Source organism: Nomascus leucogenys, chromosome X (genome assembly GCF_006542625.1).
Source record: "Nomascus leucogenys isolate Asia chromosome X, Asia_NLE_v1, whole genome shotgun sequence".
Taxonomy (NCBI): domain Eukaryota; kingdom Metazoa; phylum Chordata; class Mammalia; order Primates; family Hylobatidae; genus Nomascus; species Nomascus leucogenys.
The window spans coordinates 91,579,634-91,600,871 of record NC_044406.1 but is presented as its reverse complement, the minus strand read 5'-3'; the positions used below and the strand labels follow the sequence as shown (position 1 = coordinate 91,600,871).

The following is a 21,238-nucleotide window of genomic DNA, read 5'->3' as shown; positions in this document are numbered from 1 at the left end:
CCAAGCCCAGGACAGTTTTAATTCTGATTCCAAGTCCAGTACTCTTTCCACTACACTCATTTCACTTCAATAAATGTACTGAACACTATGTGTCCAATTCTAAGGTAGGTTGTTGGGACAGAAAGATAAATTAATATCAAATTGCCCCTACCCTTGAAGGTCTCAGTCTGGTAGAGGAATCCAATGTGTAAGTGAATAATTATAGTGAATAATAAACCTATTTATGCCTGAGGTTGCAATTTAATTTTTCAATCAGACCGTGGTGATGACCTTGAGCAGTAGGATATAAATAATTCCCACATGCTTAGCGTTCCAATAATGGAACACTAGGCATTAACATGTGCTTTTATACTCTCAGTGAGTCTAAGATTCTATGGGCTTATGAGAGGTAATGTGATTAACTCTGGGTGGGCTGATGAAGATTGCACTGAATAGGCAATGACTGTATCTCAAAAGAGAAATAGGAATTTTACAGGTGGAGAGGGATGTATACACTGGACATTTTAGGCAGAGAAAACAGCAGGAGAAAAAGGCACTATATTAGCATGCCTCTCAGCTCTATCTTCTTGCAACCTCTAGAACACTTGTCTGTGCCATTCATTTGTCAAATAATAATGTTTTGTCTCATGACACCTCTTCTATTATTGCCTTGAACTATTTATCTCCTGTGTTATCTAATTTTTCAGGTCTTGTCACTCCAACTAGAATTTAAGTTTGAAAGAAGAAAACCCAGTTTAATAGATCATCATATCTCCCACAGTGCTTTGCACAAGGTCTTAGAGCAGTTGATTAATGAATACTTGACTTATTGTAAAAGGAGGAAAGCAGAATAATCTTGAACATATCCTAAATTTACCACTCATCATCAGAGCCTCCTGTGAAATAAAGTTTGTTCACTGTCTCCTCCTGATTATGTCAGGATCATCAAAAAGAGTCTTCGAGTTCCTTCTCTGTGTCCACTACAATAAAGACTATTGTGGTATACTAAGGTCATCAGATGTCCCACATGGTATCAACTCTTTGCATATTTCAACACCATGTCCTGGGCATTTTCTTTAGCACCTGGAAGTTTTTGGGTTTATTTGGGCAGACCAGGAGTCAGAGGGCCCTACACCTAAAAGAAGGTGTTGGGCTGGGCATCTTGGTGGTGAAGTGTGGCTTGTGCTGACAATGCAGGATGCGGTGGGACAGCACAAACTTGATCTTGGAGTTGTGGAACTGTTTGATTGCTGGCACCTGCTGGCCGAGATCCCTTCTACCTTCACAATCTGGATCCAGTGGGCCCAACCACATTGCTGGGCACCCATTTCTCTGTAGTACTGGGTGACAGCACCCCCAGTGGCCAAGTCCAGGTATTCCTGGTACATGTTATGGGTGCCACTGCATGAGTTGTGGTGCAGCCACAAGCTGAAGTTCTTCACCTGTAGACAGAATTGCTCAAATACCTACCCACACAAGACAATTTCCCCCAAAGGCTTCTTCATCTTCTTTAGCTGAGATACAAAGTACCAGAAGCGGGACTTGGCAATGACATGATTAAGTGCAAAGATTTGCATGTGGTAGAGGGGAAGCATGCAGCATTTGGGAGTGGGCAGGCAGTGCCCTGCCACCTTTTACTCTTGCAGCATGCCAGAGGCCTTCGTGGCACTCTATCTGCACTCACTGCAGCCTACAAAAGGCCATGTCATGTTTTTACTGATTAAATTATCAAAGATCTCAAAGATAAGTCTAGGTAGTCATTGCTAAAAACTGCTGATTGCAACAAGGCTGGACCAAACAGTCTGCATCCCCAAAGTTATCTAACAGGCATCAGGCACCCTGATGAAATCAGGAAGAATGGATAAACTATGGTATCATGCTCTAGCAGCATCATAAAGTTATCTTCAGACTGATTGGCCTGGGGAAACAGCAACCTAATGCTTCAGCAGGATGGAGAACAACATTTCTTACAAAAGACGGAGAGCTTGAACTGAATGAAAAGTCAGAAAGAGCAAAGGGAATTTCTTCCACTTAGAAATACCTCAAATGTTGACTTTAGGAGTGGGAAAAATATGTTCCTGCCCAGACAAATCTTAGCTGTCATTGTGCACAATCGTAGGCTCTAAGTAGTGAGAAGCTGGCACCTATTCCAATAGGGCCTGGCAGAGAAGATCTTAATCAAAGGTGATCCTTATCTGACTGATTGTTCTGGATGTTTAAAAGGTGATTCATTGCCAAACTGAGGACAGACATGTGTGGATATGAAGGTGGTTGTATTCACTTACACAAGAAATATTTGAATATTAATACATTGTTCACAGGGCAGAGATTTATAGTTCAGGCAGAAGAGTTGGTTCAGACGAAATTTTAGAGTTGGGGTAGGAGAAGGAAAAGAAGATATCCTAACAGACTTACCTCCTGCAAGGACAGCTTGTTATGAACTTAATGAATCCGTCACCTCCATTATTCTTTCCTTTCTTCCTCCCCAACAGCAGGCAACTCTTCCTATCCTTCTTTATCCCAAGTGTTTGTAAATAATTCAATACCTTCTTATAGACACATTGAGAAGAATTAATGAGAGAATGTATGTGAAATAAGCAAACAGAAAGCTTGCTACTGTAAGTTTCCCCTAGCAACCTAATATACCGTGTGTAAAGATCATTCACTGGGTAACCATGTGTTACGTGGCAGAATTCAGATTGACCCAGGTAGAAATGGGAGAGGTAGAACAGTCAAGCAGAAACACTTAGGGATTGATATTCTAGAGGACAGTGACTGTACAGTCAAACTTTTGCCTAGCTGCTTTAATAGAAAATAAATGAATAACCTCACAAATTATTAAAATACAACAGATAATGGGAATGGCTAAGTAACTTATGCTGAATAAACAAGACGGAATATCAAACAGCATTAAAAATTAGAAAATTGTACTATGAACAAACAGAAAAATACTGATGTGTTAGTTGAAAAAGCAAAACACAAAACTGTGCATACAGTGGCTGAAATGATTTAAAATTGTGCGGGCCTTCACAACAACGAAAACAATTATGTGAAATGGTGATAGTCATATAAAATTTATTAAATATATTATTTCATAGAAGTATTAACTATAAAGAAGAGTACAAATCAGTTCTATCCAGTTTTACAATGCATATTATAACTTTTCTTTGAAAGTGGACTGATTTTTCTTTCTTCTTTTATTTCTTTTGTTTTTTTTTTTTGAAACGTAGTCTTGTTCTGTCACCCAGGCTGGAGTGCAGTGGCACAATCTCAGCTCACTGCAACCTCTGCCTCCCAGGTTCAAGCAATTCTCCTGCTTCAGCTTCCCGAGTAGCTGAGATTACAGGCATGTGCTACCATGCCCGGCTAAATTTTGTATTTTTAGTAGAGACAGGGTTTCACCAAGTTGGCCAGGCTGGTCTCGAACTCTTGACCTCAGGTGATCCGCCTGCCTTGGCCTCCCAAAGTGCTGGGATTACGGGGGTGAGCCACCGCGCCCAGCCTTGGACTGATTTTTGTGATGCTGTTTTCCTTAGGCTGATGTTAATGAGTCTGCATTCTCTGAGCCCTTATTAAGGGATGGTAGGAAGGGTAGATATGAGTGCAAAATAATTCAGGAGTGTTTTGGGTTGCAGGGCGAAGCTATTTTGAGAATAAATATTTGTTGTAAAATCTACTGGGTGGAAAATTTACAGACATATTTTTAAATGGTTATAGAGATACATTTTTTAATGCCCTATATAGGAGTGGGTGGAAATAAAAATGGAAACATGGAAGAGAAACTATAAAGAAAGGCTTGGATAGCTGTATTCTGAGTACCAATTACATGAAACTGAATTCAGCTATTCCTAGAAATAAAAATATGAAACACAATTGTTCCTTTCTCATCTAAATCAACCCTAAACTGCTACCAAACCATGTACTATTACCATAACCAAACTGTGTCAAATAATGAATGCAAACTTAAGCTTGCACTTCTAGACTAGGAAAAGATATATAACTCTAACCCTATTTACAAATACTCATGTCATCTATGAAGCTCTGGCAAGATGTTATGAGTACCACTTGCCCTTTTTCTCTTACATAAATACAAAAAACAAAGCAAAACAAACAAAAAACAACAACTAAATGCTCAAGTCGATAAGGAAGCAGATTATTAGGAAGGCACGCAACATTTATCTGAATAATGGATATAATTTAATGATACTAGCCACGATCCTCTTAATGACAACTTACATTTACTCAGCACCTTATTCAGCCATACTTTCACTCAGTGTAAGTAGCAATCAGAGCCCAAACCCCTGAAGAAAATTATTCTATCAAAACAACTCTAAATTTCACTCCTGCCACCAATATTTTCCTATTTCAGGGGCTGTTTGCTGATCATTTTGAAGGGATTTGACTGAATAATGCAATTAGAATAAAGCAACAATGCATTTTCCCACTTTAGGCACCCAAGTCCTTCAGGAAGACAGGCTCTGCTATCCTAATGAATTTGCATAGTCCTTCTCTGAAGCTAGATACACTATTGGTGTGTCTGGTTGTTCACTTGAAATCCTTAGTCACCTAGGAACAGATGAGCTGGTTGGTAGATTCCCTGGCCATCTTGGCATTATTGCTCCTGCTCTTCCCTGACTAATATCCTCCCACTGGCCCTGGGTTTCTCAGATTGCCCCCACTACAGCAGCCAGCCCTCCACATCGTGCTCTCCTTAAGCAATACCCCATGCTCTAGAATGTCCTCTGTCTCCTTTGCTCATCAAAGCTGACCTGGCCTCCCCTCTTTCAAAGGTCTGCTCTTTGCTAGGTCTGCATTAACAGACTATTCAGATAATCCAGTGCTTCACAACTTTTTAAAGTGTGAAGATCTTTCTTAAATATCAAAAAAGTTGGTCTTTTAATATCTGCTGATGAAAATGTACTACATAATGACAGAAAGTTATCATATCATTAGTCATACCTCTAAGTGAATTTGTATTTTACTAATTAATAGATTAGATTGGAAATGAATTGTACATATATACATGCTACTTCTTATTAATTCTATCTTTGAGATTTTATTTTGGCATGCACACAGTGTCACTGATCTCTTGCAACAATTTTTGGAGTATCACGGGCCTGAAGATTAGAGGTTTGCAATCACTAACATAAACCAGCTATTTATTTAGTTTTTTTAAATACCTGGCATGATAGGGTGTGCTATACATACATAATCTTATTTATAGCCTCATGAGGGTGATTTCATTATCATCCCCCACTGTACAAGAAATAGAGCTCAGAGAAGTTACTTCACTTGAGCACAGTTACACAGCTAGTTATTAGGCAAAGTTGAGATTCAAACCCAAGTCTAATTAAAATGTCCCTGTACTTAATCCCCAAGCCATCTTGCCTGTCACTAAGTATTCTTGTAGTAAATAAGTTTCAATTTACCATTTCCTTAATCAAGTTAAATAGCACATAAAGTCTTTCAGGTATGATGTGAATGGTGGTGGGGGCGGGCTGTAAGCCATTGGGGGAATTAATTGGAGGTAAATCCCTGAAATCACATTTGCGTGCCAAACTACTTAGGTTCAAGAATACAATCAAGACACAGTACAATGAAACTGCTCTTAAAAAATCACTTGGATAAGTTTAGTGATCTATTGTACTTCATGGTGACCACAGTTAATAATAATATATATGTCCACATAGTTGAAAGAATAGATTTTTAACATCCTTGCCCCGAAAAAATGATAAGTTGGTGAGGTGATGGATATGTTAATTAGCTTGATTGAATCTTTCTTCAGTGTATAGATAGATCAAAACATCACATTGTACCCCATAAATATACACAATTATTGTCCATTAAAAATAATTTAAAAATCACTTGGAGATGTACATGTTTAGGTGATGTTTTAAATACATCAAAATGGAAACACTTAGTTCTGTTTTAATAAACAGTGAGTTGCTCAAGAGAAAACCAGTTTGTAAGAAGAGCTGGTTAATTGAGTGATAACAGGAGATCAATGGTTCTCAAAATGCGGTCTCTGGACTAGCACCTGGGAATTTGTCAGGAATACAAATTCACTGCTCCTCCTCCTGCCAAGCTCCATAACCTCCTAAGTCAGAAGTTCTAGGGATGGGTCCCAGCAATCCAGGTTTTCACAAGGCCTCCAGGTAATTCTGATACACATTGATGCTCATTGGAGAACCATCAAACTAGACAGCTATTTACCAAAGTGGCAGAGCTGGGAGGAGGCAATGAGCATACTAACAATAAAGGCAAGATTCTGGTTGGAGGAAGACTAATCCAGGCGCAGCAAGACTAGTATAATAAAATAAGTAATAGCACATAATACTATTAATTATTTGTCAAACCAGGTCATATAGACCTGGGCTTGAGACTTAGCTTGCTAGCTGTGTAATCTTAGGCGAGTAACTTAACTTCTCTGAACCTCAGTTCTCTCATCTATAAAATGAGGGTAACAACAGTACCTCCTTCATAGGGTTGCCATGAGGATTAAATAAGTTGATCCATGTAAAATACTTAGAACATATATATAATAATAAAGGTATAATAAAATTAAGTTATAATTAGTTGGATGTCATACTTCTTCAGTTGTAGACAGCTTAGTCTAGAGGCATGTGGACATGTTTTCATTATGTCCACAAAATAAGGCTTTAAGCTACCCCTCCAGAGCAATGAAAAAGGAATGGATAGCGACCTAGTGATATTAGGAGGGACAATTAAAGGTACCCATTTGAGGGACATTGTATTTATAAGCACCCAAGCAAGTGGCTTAAAGAGGTGGCCTCAAGAAACGGCAGTGAAAGAAGATGGAAATGGGCTTGAAACTTAGTAAGTGGGCAAAAAAATAAGCTTGTAAAATTTTTTTTTTTTTTTTTTGAGATGGAATCTCGCTCTGTCACCCAGGCTGGAGTGCAGTGGCGCAATCTCGGCTCACTGCAAGCTCCGCCTCCTGGGTTCACGCCATTCTCCTGCCTCAGCCTCCCGAGTAGCTAGGACTACAGGCACCCGCCACCACGCCCGGCTAATTTTTTTTTTTTTGTATTTTTAGTAGAGACAGGGTTTCACTGTGTTAGCCAGGATGGTCTCGATCTCCTGACCTCGTGATCCGCCCACCTCGGCCTCCCAAAGTGCTGGGATTACAGGCATGAGCCACAGCAACTGGCCTATAAGCTTGTAAATTTAAACGGAACCATGCTTGTGATCCTTAGGGCACTTTAAATTGACCAGCTGTTCTCTAGGTTGCGGATACCTATAATTATACTTAGACTGACTCTGGCAATGCAGGTGGAGCCCCCCTTAACCAAAAGACAGCCTCCTGAATGCCTTAGAGTCTTAGCTGATACATTATTCAGATATAGAATTTTGAGATTTCTTGAAATGCCATTTTCCACTTAGAAAACAGAGTCTGACTTTAAATATTTTAAATCTAAATCATCGACTCTGGAGTTGAACAGACGGAAATTCATATCCCACATCTGCCTCTTACTAGGTCTGTGACCTTGGGTGATTTACTTAATCTCTAGCTCTCAGTTCCCTGGGCTCTAAAATGAAGAATCATTCAATCTATCTTGCTGGGTCATTGTTATGCCTAGAAGTAACAAGAGAAAGCGCTTAGCTCAGTGGCTGGCCCATACTGAGCGTGCAATAAGTGTTGACCGCTTTCATTGTTTGCCTATCTCCTAATGAAGATGTTGTTGAATCACTGTAACATTTTAATAATTTTTTGGACAGAAAACATCACTGCCCTGATTGTGTCTTTGTCTTAGCACAGTGATTTTAATTTTGGAGAAGGCTAACTAGCAATACTGAATTCTCTAACTTGAGGCTTTGTTGTCTGGCATAGCAATCTGAACTATGCAGGTATTTGAGAATGAATCTACCTCTTAAAGGCCTTAAAGGGTAATAGTGATTGGCATTATATGAAAAGGGGGCTTCCAAAAGGAAATAAGTTTATGAAATGCTAGATTAAACAAAGTTAAATAGATTCCTTTACTGTTAAACTGCTCAAAGCTTTTGGTATCCTAATATGCACAACACATTTCCTAGAGGGAATCATAGCATGAATCATTTCCCAATTTATTTGACCATAGAAGCCCTTTTCTGAAAACAAACAAAAACCACCTACAGAGATTAGTATTGCACAGAACACACTTTAAAAATACTGTTCTTATCATTCCAACCATTCTTTCAGTAGCACAGAGGGAAATCAAAAGAGGCAGAGCTCCCACAAATCAGATATCTCCCTTTGTCAGGTAGATTAAATTGCCTTGTACCAAATCACAGAGAAGTACAAACTCTTCTGGACATACCGTAATTCTGTCATAGCAAACATTACTTTGGGGGGGCTGAAGAGATCATTACAACTTAGGTAGCAGGATTTGCTAAATGGTACTTGGTCTTTTGGAGAGATAAAGGATTTTAAGTTATCTGTATGGGAGAGAAGAAATGGGAAGAACAATGCCAGACGTGGTGGCTCACACCTATAATCCCAGCACTTTGGGAGGCCGAGGTGGGTGGGATCACCTGAGGTCAGGAGTTCGAGACCAACTTGACCAAAATGGTGAAACCCTATCTTTACAAAAAATACAAAATTTAGCTGGGCGTGGTGGCAGGTGCCTGTACTCTCAGCTACTCGGGGGGCTGAGGTAGGAGAATCACTTGAACCCAGGAGGTGGAGGTTGCAGTGAGCTGAGATCACACCATTGCACTCTAGCCTGGGCAACAAGAGCGAAACTCCATCTCAAAAAACAAACAAACAAACAAACAAACACTCTTTTCCCTTAGGCTTTTGCATTCCTGGCTTTACCCTAAACCAGGAATTTCTTTGTGAGGACTTCTTCCCCTTGTTGTCTCTTTTTGCATAGCAGTGCTAGCCTAGGACTGGCAAAGGAGTCACCATAGCTGGGTTCAGATATCAACCATTTTTACTGAAAGAATGGGAGTACCATTTTCCCCATCACCGCACAATGCATAGATCAGGGGCGCAGGAACTTTCTTTACCCTTTGGTCCAGCCCATGAATATTTTCCCTTCAGCCACTTGAGCCCTTCCAGAAAGGTCCACGGTCTCTCTACCACCGCCAACCCTCCTGTTTTGTATTATTACCTACTTTTTCCTCATAGCATCTCATATCCATTGTCTCCTTAGGGAGACAATGCCAAAGAACTTGCTCCTGAAGAGCTCCAAAGATATTTAACAATAATGATACCTGACAATACTTTTAGTTCGTATGTCTCTTTTGTTTACATGTTTCAACGGGTTTTAAAACACCCATTTTTATGTTGCATTCTTACAATATCTCTGTGAAACAGCTAGGGCAGGTATTGTTACCCTCATTTTGTAGACAGAGAAATTAAAACAAAAAAGTGAAACAAGTTTCTCAAGGTTACTCAGCCAGTTAATGTCAGGGATGAAATTAGAACCATAGTCCACAAATTCCCAGCCTAATTCCTTGCAAATGCCACAAGGACTAGCCTTGTTCTAATGGAAGTGAGATCTATAGCTGAGGTTAGCAGTAACAGAGAGAGGTAGGAATTCAAAGACCTTCCCTGGCATGGTTCTCATACGGGGTAGACTTTTTCATTAGTCTTTTATTGGGGGTATCTGCCTGGATTTTGAACCTACTGTAGGAACTTCAGATTGTCATCTGTTTCAATACCATTTGTCCACATAAGTCAGTGAGGATCCTGAAGATGACATCCTTGTGTCTGGAAAGACAAGGATTTAGCAGGTTCCTTACAGACAGGAGCAACTTGTTCACACAAATTATTCATGCAGACTAAGTCCCAGCAGTAGGAGAAGTGTGTCTGAGTCCCCAGTGTAGCAAAAATGATTTTACAGCAAACTTATACATACCTCATCACCTAAGGAGGGAATTTACACTCCAGGAGAGATTCAATTAACAAAATAGTTCCTCAAGGTGGGGTCCTAAAAAGCTACAGTTGCCCCCTTTTCTAACAACTTGATCCATCACTTTTTATTGCTAATGTTTGTACATTATGAAAGGAAAAAAAGACACACAAAAATAGCATGAGATTTTGAGGAACTGAGATTTGCAGACCAAGAAAATGAAGCTGAAGTGAAAAAAAAAAAAAAAAGGAAGGGAGAGCGGGATAGAAGTCTTGCTTCAAAGATTATTTTTCCTTCATGAAAACAAATGGTTTCTTCTCAGCTCCACTCTGCTGAAACTGAATCTTTCCTCAGAGTTGACTTGCTCCTAAATCTAGTGCTGAGATCAAATTAAACCTGTTTTTACCCAATTCCATCAGCTCAGAATATGTGCTATGCAGCTCTGATGTTAGCCAGTCTGAGAAGGCATAAAGGCACAAAGGAGCATATTTCCCCCTCTACCCACCATTCTCCAGGCCGGAATGCTGAACTATTCGACTCCAAAGATGGGAACTTGGCTTCCAAATCTTCTTCTGTAAACCGCTTTATACTTTCCTATGAGGTAGGTTTATCTGGAAAGACTGGCGGGAAAATAAAGGCCATGTTTTTATCAAGCCCCAGAGCTATTCCACACTCAGCAACATTTGGAGGTTCATAAAAAATGGCCCCACAGCAAAGCCTAATAATTAATACACATATTATATATGCTGAAAACCTGAATAAAGAGGAAGGGGAACATGGTTACACAGAAACTACTCTAATGCAATTAAAAGCATCTCACTTCAAGTCCCTTCACCTGTTTTAAGCTATAAGGGAAAGCATGCATTAACTGTTACCACTGGGAAAATCTTTTGTACTATCAACACTTCCATCCACCTAATTCCCTCATGAAATACTACTTACAAATAGACACATATTTATGGAAACATGAAATTTTGATATCAAGGACAGCATAAATCCCTCCACACATATCAAAACATAGCTTGTTCTTTTGAAAACTGTTCTCCCACTAAGTTCACCTATTTCCATAATATCATGTACCAAAATCTGTATCCCCAAGGTGTAGGCATCTAAATATTTACCATATTATGAACTCCATCACCTATCTTCCTCCCTAAGGAGTCACTGTGGAATAGGAAATCAACAAAGTGAGTTAGTGGTAGATGCAGGAGCACTGCTTATCTAATTAACCACCAAACTGGTAGAAAAAAAAAATGAATTGGAAAGGGAAAGTTAGAGCAAAAAGAGAGTACTGAAGCCTGCTCCCAAAAGCCACTATCTTGTCATCACAAGAAGTTTACTTCTTGATCCTTCCCTCCTCCGAACTCCAGCACCACTTAAATGCTATGCCATACTTGCAACATGTCTGTATCATAGTGCGTTATTCTCTGAAGATACCAGGCACTTCCATGTGACCTCCTGTACAGAGCTGCAAACTCCTGAAAAGTACAGAATGTTTCTGTATGCTTTCACATATCCCCTATGCTACATGAGAAGTGGGCAGTAAACACTTGGTAATATCATATTCCTCCTCTAATACTTTTTGAGCTTGTAAAGAAGTTAATACATTCATCCTTGGTAGAACTTTACCAGACACAGTTGGAATTCAGGTGAGTTTGTCAACGGCTGATGACCCACCAAGAATTTTACAGAGTCCCTGAAATATTTTTCAGCACTGAAACCAAGTAGCAGCTCCAAGACAAATCCCCATGTTGTTGATTAGTGGTAGCAGGAGGGGTGGCCAAGAACACCAAACTGGAAAACAGTAGATTTACCTCAGAGTTACAGTGGTACCATGAACCAGTAAGGTGCTCATGGTAAGTTACTGACACTGAGTTTCCACATCCTTATAATGGTGATGGTGCAGGAGGATAATTAATAGGTGCTGTTTCGAAAATCCAAATATAGGATATTACTTTCCCTCTACTCCAATTCACTAGAAACTCACTGATCTAATATACGTTGTCACTAAGAGATTCTGGTTAGAAAAAACTATAATTTCTACCATCCAACTGTGCCACTTACCCAAATAGCAGTCAGAGAACCTAAATGGCAATTAATTTGCTTCTATAAGTGAGGTCTTGCAAATACAACCCAATTATCATGAGAAAAACACATCATCAACAACAAACATTGCTTGTATACTTTGAGTAGACTACAAATAAGTACATGATTTCTACCTTGATCCTCTTTCCTTTCTCTACAGAACACTTATTTATTCAACAATTATATCCTAAACATGTATTGTGTTCCAGGTCCCGTGCTATCCACTAGTGATATAATGGTGAAGAGGAATGACATGCACCCTGCCCCCATTCTTCTTAACTCAGAATCTAGAGGCAGAAAAGCAGATTCTCAGCCTCTCAATGGGCTTATGGAGAAAATATACCACTTAGTTCACTCCCAAGTTGAATTATGAACGAGAAAATCAAATTGAAATATGAAAACAATGGCAGTCTACTGCCTGAGCCACAAAAGAAGCCCATATATGACCTTAACTGCTGGACCAACAGAATTCTTGAGTGGCCATTCTTGTGGTGACCTCAGTTCCCCAGCTGGAAAATGTTAAGTGTAAAATATAACCTCCAATCATTCTGAATAAAGAACTGAAGTCTTAACACCAACATTTAATGGGACAATGAGCTTTCAAACTTTTAATAAATTTTGACCAAGAGAAATAATACAAGACAGCTTAGTAATAGTTACTTTCTGGTCTTGCTGCTTTTGGGTATTTATTTCTTTATCAACAGCTGGAAATCAATTTTAAAAGCCCCTAATACTTCAAATATCTTAAGAATTTTATTTTCCTTTCTCTTTGCAGGAGTTTGGATTTATCCTTTAAATAAATTGAAATAAAATGAAGATTCAGCAATCTGATTACTATGACCAGGCCCCAAATCATCAATTTTATTCTAATAACTTCAGGACTCTTTGCTGAACCTCCACAACTGTCAGCCACCCTTTGTTTATATGGCTACACTTATCCCCTTTTCAATCTCATGATCTACTTTCTATGCATTTTTGCTTTGTCTCTCCTAGTACACAACTAAAAATGGCGATGAAAGTGCTCTGAAAGCCATAAATGCTATAACAATGTTAGTGATATGTTCCCTTACTCTATATTTCTCAGAGTCTTCAATGCACCTTGTGGCTTCCTTAGACAGGGCTGCATTTCCCAAACTTATTGGACCTCAGAATCCTCTTCCTCATGCCCCTATCTCCACCCAGAGCATATTGAGGGACTTGTGTTAAGTGGAATACACTTTGGGAAACCTTACTCTAGACAGTGAAGCAATCTGGGGTCTATCCTGCCCTTGCTACTAATTAGATATGTTACTTTGGGGAAAAATCACATAGTATCATTGTGCCCCAATCATTTTTACAAAAATGAGACACTTGAATCATCTTACTGGAGTAAGATCTGCTATTTATGAAGTAGCAGAGCATGTGAATAACTTTCTGTTAGGCTAGTCCCTTCCTCTTTCTGAACCTCAGTTTCCTCCCCTCTAAAAGAGGCAATAGTTCTAAAGTAAAGGTTTGAGTAAAACTCAAAGATACTATGATAAGCTGTCTTCTAGGACCATAGGGGCCTTCCTAATTGTTCTGACTTGATAGACTATATGAAGCAACTCACCTTTTTACCATCCACAGAACAATTTCTAGCAACAGCAGACCAATAACAGATCAAGTAGCCCCGAGAAGGCATAAAAAAAAATAAAAAATAAGAGTGATCCAGGAGAAAAAAACCCAAAGCCAAATCAGTTAGGAACTGTTTAGAGATACGGTTCTTAACACTCAAATACATTAGTTCTGTGGTCTCTTTTAGAGGGGAGGAAACTGAGGTTCAGTAAGAGGAAGGGACTAGCCTAAGGTCACACAGAAAGTTATTCACATGTTCTGCTACTTCATACAAAATTATTCTGAAATATAATAAGAGACTTTCAATTCTCTCTCCATCACTGCATTTATGAACATTTATATATACCCACTCTAGTTTAATGCTGGGAAACTAAGGGAGCACCTCATTTGACAAAGATCATCATTTCTCCTGGTGTTCTGATTCTGAGTAGAAATCAGAGCCAGAGAGGGACACTCCTTGCCATGGGTATATGTGTGTGTTTGCACACATACATAAGTGTATCTATATCTGTTGCTATTTTCCCTCTCATTGTTGGTTCAAATTCAGCTCACAACGCCCAGCACTGGAGAGGAAGTTCTGTTCTGCTTATTTAGGAATGAACAAAATGCAAGGACATCTTTGCCCAGAACTCCTAAATTTAAAGATTCACAGCTGCTTGGGACTCCTCTGGCTCTCTGCTTATCCACTAGGCTGCTACTTCTTCCTTCATTGGTTGTTTCTCCCTGGGCCTTGAGGTAAAGAGATGGGGGAGGGGTGGGGGTGGAGAGAGGAGGGAGAGGGAAGGGAAGGGCAGTGAAGGGAAGGGAAGGGCAGTGAAGGGAAGGGCAGGGAAGGGCAGGGCAGGGCAGGCGGGGCAGAGGGAGAGAGGGAGAAGCTATTTCTTTCTCCTATACCAAAGCCTGATCAACCTTCTGGTTCAGTCTCATGACTAGCTGTGTAGCCTTTCTAAACCTCAGTTTCCCTGACTGTAAAATGGGAATGCTAGCAGTACCCATCTCACAGGGTTGTTATGAGGATTATATGAGTTAATATTTACAAAGTACTTAGAGCAGTGACTGGCACGTGGTCATTATGCAATAAATTGTGACCATGGGCTTCCTTCTGTACTTTCACACACTGGTGCTGGAGTGGAAATCAGCACTGTCTTGTGGAGGATCATTTTTTTTTATAGGAATCACAAGTTCCTAAAATGTGAATTACATTTCTAGAAATTTCTCCTAATAAACCACTGTGAAAAAGGTAACAGGAAGAGACAAAAGGAGACATACCAAAATGTTAACAGATGTTATCTCTGATATGAGGGGGAAAATTATAATAGGTTATTTTTATGGTTTATTTATACTTTTCTGTACTGCTTGAAGGTTTTTTTTAGGGTGAACAGATATTACTTTTATAATAACAAAAAATAAAAAGCAGTTTTCTTTGTGAAAAAGAAATGTTTAACAAATCCATCCATTCCCCAAATTACCTGTCCCAGTAATTTTCTTGTAACCATTCACCATTCTGGGAGAAAATGGCAGAACCCACTCTATAAGGCTGGCTTCTGCTTATCGCAACAAAATTCTTATAGTGGTTCTCGTCACCCTTTATGCTCTTTGGTCTCTCTTTAAAAAGGAGGGTGAGGGCATGAAGAACAAAAAGACGCCAAGTTGAAAAATGACTACATTGAGCCAATGGCACAGACCAAAGCATTCCAGAAAAATAGCCATGCAGATGAATACTCTATCAGAAATAGATACTCTCTCCCAGCATCCATCTTTTTCTTCCCCTCACCCAAACTGCTCCCTGGCTAAGTTAATATCCCAGCATCAGCATTAACTCTCCTAGCTTTGGTCAGGTTGTGTCACAACCCTAGATTTATTTAAACGTAGTTTTTTTGTATTTATTATTGAATTACAGCTTGATAAGGCAGACCAATGCATGTATGCAGCACCGTAAAAATTCTGCAGAGTGCCAGCTTCCCCAGCCTGTTGTGTCCTTCAGACAACAGTGACAAATCAAGCAGTCTATGGACAGCTCCTCCTGGTGACATGAGTTACCTCACCAACTATAAGCAGAGAGCTTATTAGAAAACACAAACCATTGCCCTGGGCTGGAACAGAAGGCAATTTTCAATTCATTTATAGCCCATGCCACTCACTTGTTTAACCTCAGCTCTTACGGGGATGGCCTTGCAAATACAACCCCTCTTGGCCACATAAATTAGTAACTGTTAAAGATAGGCTCATAGCCAGTGAATTTTGGATATTTCAGCTCTGTTTGTTTTTTATTGAAACTAGAATTTCTTACTTCCAATTTACATGCAGGTCTTAAAAATGAGATTACCACAGTCATATACCAAAGTGACAGTGCAATTCATGAGGCATATTTCTCCCTTATGGTAACAATTTAGATATTTAGCAAATAATAGAAGAATGTAGCTTGAGTGGTTATATTTTCTCACATTTCGTTCCAGAAGTCATCAGTCTAGCTATCAATTGGTGATCCATTTTCAAATATATTCCATTGCAGGCAAGTAACAAATGCATATACTGTATAAGCTAGAGACTTAACTTATCCCATTGACAGGGGATAACAATTTCTAAACACATCAAGCAGAGTCAGATTTATATTTCCACAGAAAACCAACTACCTCATGTTCTCATTTATAAGTGGGAACTAAACATTGGGTGCTCATGGGCATAAATATGGCAAAATAGACACTGGAGACTACTTGAAGGAAGAGGGAGGGATGAGGGCAAGAGTTGAAAAACTAACTATTGGATACCATGCTCCCTACATTGGTAACGGGATCGTTTGTATTCCAAACTTCAGCATCATGCAATATGCCCCAAGTAACAAACCTGCACATGTACCCCCTGAATCTTAAAAGTTGAAATGATTTTTTAAAAAGATTTGTGGTTCCAATTTTAATAATTTTTACTTGCTACAGTGAGATTGGAAAAGGTGTCTAAAGAAAAGCTGAGAAGAAAGGCGGCTTTTATTGAGCCACTTAATATATGCTTCATGCATTTACATATATTATCTATTTTACTTCTCACAATAGCATAAAGAAACTATTATTATTATTTTCAGTTTAACAGAGGAGGGGATTAGAACTCAGAGGCATTCCCTATGTTGCCTAACGGGGCACAACACTAAGAATCAAGAGCCAGAAATCAAATACAGGCTTTTCTTACATTATAACCCCAGGATCTTTCCAAGATTGCAAGTAATTACAATGATGATAATGTTATTAATAAAAATTACTGGTTCATGTGCATGCCTTTTGCATCATTTAAGTAAGCCCTATTAAGTTTGGAGGTCTCACCTGCCTAGGGAAAATCACAGGCTGAGTGAAAGCTCTTGGTAATCTTTACTTCAAAACCAAAATGATTCAATATACCAGAAACTTCAAATATTCAGAACCCAATGAACCAGTATTATTATCAAATAGCCGCTATTTGCCCCACAACCTGCTTTCAGGAGAAAGTAACTTCCTTCTCAGTACTTTGCATATAGTTGATTAATACTTTGCATATAATTGATGCTGAACCAATGATTCTAATTAGTTGTTATGTATAGTACTAAGTCCAAAAACTCTCAGAGAAATGCTCTAGGCTTTACCTATATATTCTTCCCCAAAGGCAGGCCCACTTTAGAGAAGTTTGCTCAAGTTACTTGCCCAATGTCTCTCTGAAATTCATAAATGCAGCTGAGGACTTTGTCTCCTAAGCCCAAGGCTGACTGTACATCTAGGTGGAGCAGACTATGCCTAACTGTTATGATGTCAGATCTGCTAAGCAGACTAATGCCAGGACTTTTCTTCCATGCAAAGTACCCCAGACTGCACATTGATGCCTAAATTTCTACATAGCCCTGAATTGGTGAAAGCCTTTAATCACTTCTTCATCCTTGTGTAAAACTCTTTTTCCAAAATCGTCCCCTCGTTCCACCATACTCTCTCCCTCCTTGTCACAGCCATCTACTGATTTCTAGTCAGCTCCAAGATGCATTGAGGACCATTACACCTGGCTTATAGGCCTCCTTTCCACCCAGTCCTGACATAATCTTTCATGGCTTTAAAACCCACATGAATCAAACTTCTAACATCCTTGTCCAGTGATTCTGAACCTTGGCTCTGTGCATCTAAAACTCCTTTGGAACTTATTTAAATATATATATATATATATATATCTCCCTTTTCTGAAACCTACTTAGAGCTCCTGAATCAGAATCTCCTAGGGCAAGATTTCATGCTGCAATTTTGAAAGCTCTCTAGTTGATTTTAATGTATGCCCAAGTTTAAGAACAACTGTGCTAGCCTCACAGGTTCTTGAGCTACATGACTCAGTGGGCTTCCCCTTACTGTACCCGGTCATTCCCACATGTAAGTGTACCACAGAATCATCAGGAATTGTTCAGTCTTTTAAATCTGAAATGTAAATCTCCACTTCTCTGACAATAATCTCCCAGCATTCTAGCTCCCTCACTCTCTTACCTCCCGCATCATCTGTTCTTCATTCTTGACATCTGTAGACTCACCGACTCATCACTTCAACCATGCCTTGGCTGATACACCCAAACTCCTGCATTCTCTTATCTGTGGCTACAAAGAAAAGACTTAGCCCATTACCACCAGAGGTACAGAGTATCAAGGGCGAGCCAGAAATGTAAACACATAATCACAGTACTACATGGAAAGTGTCACCTCTCAAAGAAGTCTTCCCTATAAGATAGCACCTTCTGTCATTCTCCAGCTTCTTAATCTATTTTCCTTCCTACTTTTAACAACCTGACATTTTATTCCATATCCATTTATCTATTAGTTTCATGTCTATCTCCATACTAGAAAGTAAAATCCAAGAGGGGCAGAACTTTGTTTTGTTCACTGCTCTGTTCCCAGTGCTGAAAATGTTGCCTGGCACAAAGTGGGTACTCAAACTGTTGTTAAGTGAATGAAAAGAATAAATAAGTGCCATTACTGAGATACACAAAAAAGTACAAAGGAAGGAGAGGGACCTATCCAACATAGGGATATGAGAGAGAGAATATGAATGAGAATGAGAATGAATGAGAGAGGGAATTCTTACTCATCCTGCGAGGCAACATAGGGTACATAACCTTCATGGTCTGGGTTAAGTTCCCCTCTGGGTTTCCTTAGCACCTCAAATCTTATATTTTTATGGCATTTCATTTGTCTGTTTGTCTCTTTCCCCTAGCATATTTGATACCTATGAGAGTAGCTACTGTATTTTTAATCTATTAATATATCCGAAATGCCTAGCATAGTGGCAGTCACAAAATAATGTGCAATAAGTGTTTGTTGCCTGAAAATAATAAACAAGTGATTATCTTTATAAAGAGTACTAGTCCAGAAGGGGTTAAGTTGTTAAGCTATTAGCAGCCCTGCATTCTACATTGCCCAGCTTATATGACCTTGGGCCGGTTGCTTAGTCTCTCAGAGCCTGAGTTTCCACCTTCCTCACAGAGGTTCTATAGGAATTCAATGAGATAATATATGTACATGCAATATATGCACAATATTTGGCTTAGCACCTGGCATATGATAGGTTTTAACTATATGATAATTTCTATATTAGAAGCCATGTACAGCAGTGGGAATGAAGCAGTTTGGAACAGATATAGATTGAGGAAGGAAGAGAGGATATGAGATCACTGGGTAGCTTACTGAGGTACCTCTGAGAGTGGCCAAAATCCGGGGATGCCAATAATGTTGACCCCACCTCAATCTTTGCACCACACTTACCAGTGCCTGAGCTGAAAGGCTTTGAGGATTACAAACAGGCAAGGGCATATAATGACTGTCAAAAGGGAAAAGCAAAAAGAAAAACAGCTTAGGGTTGGCACTGACCTTGAACCAGGTCATCTGTGGATAAAAGAACTAAAAGTATTTCCTTAAGAACCTGACACAAGTGCAGTATTAATGGGCTGCTTCTGAAGAGCAGATGTCAAAGTGAATGCCCTCTGTTCCTGGTGGGTTTGAAGTGAACAAATTGTAGTGCATTCTGATGAGGAGCTAAGCCAGTCAGGGCCTCATATCGAATGCTTGAGAATCCCAAGTGACAAATCACACTAAGCAACATGGAAGCATGCATGACATTTGCTTCTGCAAAATAAGCAAACCTCTCTCAGAGATAGCATCAAGCTAGTTTCTGAGTAGTTTGCTTTGCCACAGTTGCTTCTTAGATTCATCTTTCCTTTTGAAAGAGATAAGAGGTAAGTGCTATATAGCAGCTGCAACAAGGTAGAACTGCTGAGCTATAGGAAGGGGCACCTTATAAAGTCAATGGCATTTAAAATGCTAGCAGTGGGGGTTGATAAGGGGAAAAAAGGAGTTAGGACTGCAAAACTAAAGGTAGATGCAAGGTCAGAAAACTGAGAGCAGAAGGAAGACTCTGAATAAGGAGGAAGAAGATAGACAGTGCCCAACTATCTTACAATACTTGAAATAACCTTCCCACACCAGAGAAAACACCAACATAGGCTAAATTAACATGGGAGTGTTACACCTGGAAATTATAATTGAAGCGAAAATGGCCTGTCTTAGGACTTGTTTTTATATTACTTGATGGCTATTATCTGATTATTTTCAAGTCTAAAATACTTAACACTTCAAAAAAGAGAGGCCAGGCATGGCATGGCAACTCGAGCCTATAATCCCAGCACTTTGGGAGGCCAAGGCACAAGGATCGCTTGAGTCCAGGAATTTGAGACCAGTCTGGGCAAAATAGAGAAATCCCGTGACTCTACCAATTTTTTTTTTTAATTACCCAGATGTGGCGTGCACGCCAGTGGTCCCAGCTACTTGGGAGGCTGAGGTGGGAGGATCACTTGAGCCTGGGAGGTTGAGGTTGCAGTGAGCTGTGATTGCGCCACTGCACTCCAGCCTGGGCAACAGAGTGAGACTCTGTTTCAAAAACAACAAAAGAAAGAGCGATAATCCTTGAAGTCCAGAGCACCTCCTCCACCTCTAGCATAGTGCTGGACATAAAAAAAATGCTTCATAAATAAGCTGATTTGTCAACATAAACATTGAGTTTCCTTTTTTTTTTGTCCTCTTCCTCTTTCTCACAACTTCTTCTCCTGCCTCTGCTCTGGTTACTGCTTAGCCCTTCTGGGGGTCTTCAGGGATAAGAGGTTTCTGAGCACAGTTACAGATGTTTAGAGATTTTTCACTAGATAAAGATGTCAAAGAAGATATAAAAAGAAATACTAGATAACTCTACAGTAAAGAAAAAGACTGAATACCCCAGCATACATACTTAAAGAGATAGTATTCAAAGGACAGATCTCAGTGGAGGAGATCAGAAAATACATGAAGGGTTATGTGTGGATAATCCTAGAGTCTACCTTCTACTGAGAAGCTTCCACCAGCATTAACTATATATTGAACATGTTTACAATCTTTATATTCATTTTATCATCATCACATCTCTGCAAGGCAAGCATTATTATTCCCATCATACAAATGAGGAGACTAGCAATAGCCTCTGTCCTGTCTCTTGTTACTTTATATTCACACTGTCTCTTGTTACTTTATATTCTAGGAGAGAAGAAACAATAAGAAAAATAAACTGGCCTGAATATCAGATATTACCTACCTCAGAATGCAAACTGTAGAAGAAAACTCTGCCTCACCTCCTCTTAATTTCAAACACATCTGTCTAGAGACAAACTCAGCCAAAAAATGTGGAATATCCCCATTATAATACAACCCACT

General features: G+C 39.5%; 1 protein-coding gene and 1 pseudogene across 1 annotated transcript in view; both read right to left on the bottom strand.

Moving 5' to 3' along the window:
- The window catches only part of IL1RAPL2 (interleukin 1 receptor accessory protein like 2), a 1,171,118-nt gene that overhangs the window by 938,587 nt on the left and 211,293 nt on the right, over positions 1–21,238 (bottom strand). The gene's annotated exons all lie outside the window — the stretch shown is intronic.
- LOC105738080 lies at positions 1,099–19,384 on the bottom strand (annotated as a pseudogene).